This window comes from Oryzias melastigma, linkage group LG1 (genome assembly GCF_002922805.2).
Source record: "Oryzias melastigma strain HK-1 linkage group LG1, ASM292280v2, whole genome shotgun sequence".
Taxonomy (NCBI): Eukaryota; Metazoa; Chordata; class Actinopteri; order Beloniformes; family Adrianichthyidae; genus Oryzias; species Oryzias melastigma.
Genome location: NC_050512.1, coordinates 14,533,152 through 14,538,073, shown reverse-complemented (window position 1 = coordinate 14,538,073; position 4,922 = coordinate 14,533,152).

The following is a 4,922-nucleotide window of genomic DNA, read 5'->3' as shown; positions in this document are numbered from 1 at the left end:
ACACATTATATTTTACTTTTCTCCCTGTGTTTAACTATGGAGAACTTTTTAAAATATATTTTTTAGAAATATTTTATAGGTACCTGAGGTGCAGAGGTCACCCAAGTGAGCATCTCCCCACTGACCAAAGCTACTTTTTCATTAAATATAAAAGAAAATAATTGCTAAAAACTGCAAGTTTTTTTTGACAATGTAAAAATTTGTCTTTCTACTTTTAAATAAAAGTAATACAGGAAAAATACATTATTTATTTACAAAACTGCAACATTTTATCACATCCCTCTGTTTTGTTCAACTCTATAACATCTTATCTTTCCCCCCCTTTTTATTAATAATAGTTCAGTCCAATTTCTTAAGCACCCAGCCAGGAACTGACATCACTAAACATACACTGTAAAGAGAGGTATGTGTTTGAATAGTTTCTTACCAATATTTAATTGTTTCTGTTGCCAAATTGACACTGACAAGCTCAATTTTTTAAATGATATTTACTGTGGTTTGGGAAGAAATAACAATTTTCATGTATCAAACTAATTGATTTCTTGTTTTCTTCATGCCATAAGATGCTTCATATTCTAGCTAATGTAGACATTTTGCTACTTTTAAGTAAAGTTTTCCACCTCATTACAAAAAAACAAAACCACAATGTCACAGGGTTGAATCATTGTTACAGGGCTGAAAGTTTGACTTAAAATAATTTAAAATCAAATAAAATGTACTTACAATAAGTTGTATTGCACAGGGGATAGGTGATTACTATGTGGAAGATTATTACTATGTGGAAGATTTTTTAAATACATTTTAGAATTGTAATCATACAGAAGTCAGGCTGTCCTATTACCGGTCAAATTGAAAACAACCACAAATGGATTTTTAATCATTTTTGTGATTTCATGCTTAGGATGAGAAAAACACATTTTCTGAAAGGTTCCCTTGTCAAATGTAATGTTCAGAAACACAAGTTTTTGTGGTACATGTTTTTAGGAACCAGAGAACTAAAAGTACACCAAATTCAGAGAATGACTAAACTGTTCAGGATTCAAGGGGAGGTTCAGAAAATTTGAGAAAGAGATGCTGAAATCTGCACAAACTTGTACAGACATCTTAAAGGATAAATATCAGTTGGTGATGTCATAAAATGCATAAAAAAATAAATAAAACAAAAGTTGTGGACTTCAAGGTTAATCCTGCATTCATTATGGCCAGCAAGAATGTTCACAAATGTGTATGGGGTGAGACTTACTTTTGTTGCAGATTCACGGAAAGGACATATTTAATGCAGGATGAAGATCAAATGAAGCAATCATTGCAGCAGGAGCCGTTAGTGGAGACCTGACACTGGAGAACATCACGCTCGCAGCCCACTGAGAACTACCTGCTGATGCACCTCAACCGTGCTGTTGTGCACAAAGATCAATAAAGATATTTTTAGAAAAGTTGAGATATTGCTGAACTCTACCATTGGATAAGGATATTGTTTTTTATGTAATTATGTAAAACTATTATACCACAGATTTCGTGGTATTCATTATAATTTAAATAATAAAATGATAATCTCCATTCCTAGTAAGATTCATGCTGTGGTTGTTAAGTAATTTCCAGAAACAAAGCAACAAAAATTTGACAAACTGTTAATGATGTGACTTTAATAGAACTGGATTTTGCAGAGACTGGTTAGAAAAGAAGCCTGCAGTATTGTCAGCAATTACTGTCATAAGTGCAGCCATGTTTCATGGGAGCTTCCAGCAAGATGGTGTTCTACACTACAGAGCCTAAATCCTCTCAAATGAGCTTCGTTATCATGAAGCTGTTGTGTTGATGTGGATCTAAACTTCAGAGAGACAGTTCAATCACATTGTTAAATCTAAATAATTTGGTGTCTAAATTGCGAGATTTGCATTTCTTCGAGATTTTTCAAGAAGCCTCTTCAACCAATAGGTGGCAGATGTGCCCAGGTAAAAAGTAGAAAAATAAAAAAAAAGAAGAAGCCCTTCCCTGCTTGTCCAGTGTGAGCACCATTGGCTACACATGCATTCACAAACACACATTTAGAACGCTGTGTTCTGGGTTTAAAAATGAGTTAAAATGTTGAGCTTAAGAAGTCACTTTTTTATTTTGACTGTTTTAAAGGCTAAAGAGATCAAATGTGTTAGTATAAGATCAGAGAAAGGTGACCCAAAGACACAGCTTCATTGATAAAAAAGCACACATACAAAAGACAGTGAGTAGTTAAGGAGGTCTACATAGAAGAGAGAGTAAAGTTATTTTTTCTTTTCCCAGCTCAGCAGTAACAAGGCCTGCCTGCTGCTGACTTACAGTTACTAATGACACAATACATTTTCAGTGCTGTATTTTTAATTTAGCTTATGTGAGCATATATTTCTGATTTTTTTTCTCCTCCTATTCAGTAAACAGTTGTAACACCTGGTGCCATGTTCATAAATCATGTGTATATATACACACCCTTGCCCGAACATGCCAGTATTTCATAAAGGGAGAACAGAGTGAGCAGATGTGCTCATAATTAATCAAACTTACAGTTTTTACAGCATTTTTGGTTTGATATTGTAGAGACAAAATGGAAAAATGGGAAATATATATTGTGAGATGAAATTTTCCACTTCAGATTTTATTAACTTATATTAAACTGTGGGCACTGTGAGGAATTGCAGCCTTGGATTGGATTTATTTGTCATAATGGCTTCACTGGTTGCATTGGAAACGTTTTTAGCTTGATGGCAAATATGAACCACTTTGTTTTGTGTCTTGATAAAGCATCATGTGTAAGCTCTATTGCCTTCTTATTTGTGTAAATAGAACTCTCCATATCTTCTATCTGTTTTAGACTCTTTGCTTAGCAGGACGGGATATTTGTCTTTGACTTTCCAGATAAAAACTCTGTCATTTCCATGACATTTTGATGAATGCTTCTTCATCATATTCAGGAAAATTGTGCTTTTCCGCAGCTGTTGATGTTATCATTGTGTGTGTGTGTGTGTGTGTGTAGTCCTTGAGACAACCAGGCTTTAATATGTTACTGCCTATTATCCTAAAATGACATTTACTCCCCTCTTAGGAGTCTTATTGTTTTACTAATCATTTTATTGTTAAAGCTTATTAAAAAAACGCATGTATGGCTTTATTAACCAAGCAAAAAATGAGCATTTAAACAACATTCTTTTATGCATGCACATTTCCCCATATTAAACTGCTGTTTTAAATCCTTTTGCTTATTGGTCTTTTCCTACTTGTATTCTATGCTGTTGCCAGTTTTTGTGGCCCTAAACTGGGACCTGAATCCTAGCACCTTAATGGGAGCTGGTTTGACAAAAGTTCTTTCAATTGCTGAATCCTCAGGAGCAGAATTTTTTTTTTATTTGTCAATGAAAGAGTCAGAGTTCTTGATTACTTTTTGTGTCAGGAAGAGTTGCTGATGCTCTTTGTATATGTGTGTTTCAGAGGAATTATCCCTTGTGGGAATCCCAACCACGTCTGTATGAATTGGATACCACAATGTATTAAAAGTGACACCCCATAGACTTTATTTATCTGTTAGAATTAAAAACTTTCTCTTTTCTCCCATTGATCTTTCTACTGACCAATGAGAGAACGTCACCTGGTGGTTACACATCTTCAGTTTCCATCTGCTTCTTTAGCATTCTTGTTCTCTTTTTACTTTTTTTTTTGTCATGTTTTCATGTCTTCAGGAACATACCAAATTGGCCCAGGGTCATAGAATTTCCTGATTTGGCCCCCCCCTTTACTATTACTTTCTTAAAAAACTGTACTTTCTTGTTTTTGCATTTTTTTACTTATAAGTCAAGTTCTGTTAATATTCTCCTAAAAATGTCTGCCATGCAAATAACTGAAAACTAATACTATCTTAATCAACACATTTAAAATAAAGCGAATATAACACTAACTCAGGTTATAAATTAAAGCTATGTTTGGCTGAAGGATCCAGAATGATGTGAACCTGTAGGTGGATGTGGTTGTTCTGGGCTCCGGATTGGATTTGGCAGCGGAGCAATACACTGCTGCTAAGCAGAATCATCATTTTTTATGCACAACCAAACATGGCAGCCAGAACATTATGCATGATTTACGAGTTTTGGGACCATGTGTTTTTGGAGATCATTGTTAGTTCTCACAATGCATCATGCAAGAACCTGCAATATGCATGAACCACAGCAATTATTAATTTCCCTGGACTTGAAAGCACAAAACGATGGGATAGTGCATGGAAGTCAAAAGTTTCAAAAAAATCTTTGCAAATTTGACTATTTTAAACACTTTTTATTTTTATTCACCATTAATTTAAAGTTCCACTTCAATCACCTTTTGATTTATTGTAAAATCCCTCTCAGTTGTATTTTAATTATGATTGGGCCATTTTTATCCAAAATCCGAAAATCTGTGTTATTTTTAAGGACAACGTTTGTGCAGCAGTCCATTAAAATTTTCCTCTGGGTTTGGCATGGAAGTAAGCCTCTGCTGATATCCCATCATACCTTTGTTTATAATCTCTCCCACTAATCCTCACAACTCCACTCTAACATTAGGTGAGCAACAAAAATGCAATATCAGAGCAATCCAGCCATATAGTTTTGAGCCAGATACCAGATCTGATCAGGAAAATTAGGACGTAAATGTCGTTTTTTATATCTGCTCCTGATTCTTCACGGTTTGAAGAAATACTCAGAAAAGATGAATTGTTTGTTTCTAATACAGTTTGAATCTCCACAATAGATGGATAGTTATGATACATTCATCCTGGAGTTTTTCTTTTTGTTCTTCATCTCCTCTTGTGGCACAGGATTTTGGAAAGCCAAGCAGACAAAAGCTGTAATGCACGTCTTTCAAACCGTGTGTACTTGTTTGTGACAGAATGAAAAAAAGCAAAGGAGACCCGTTTGTTGGTA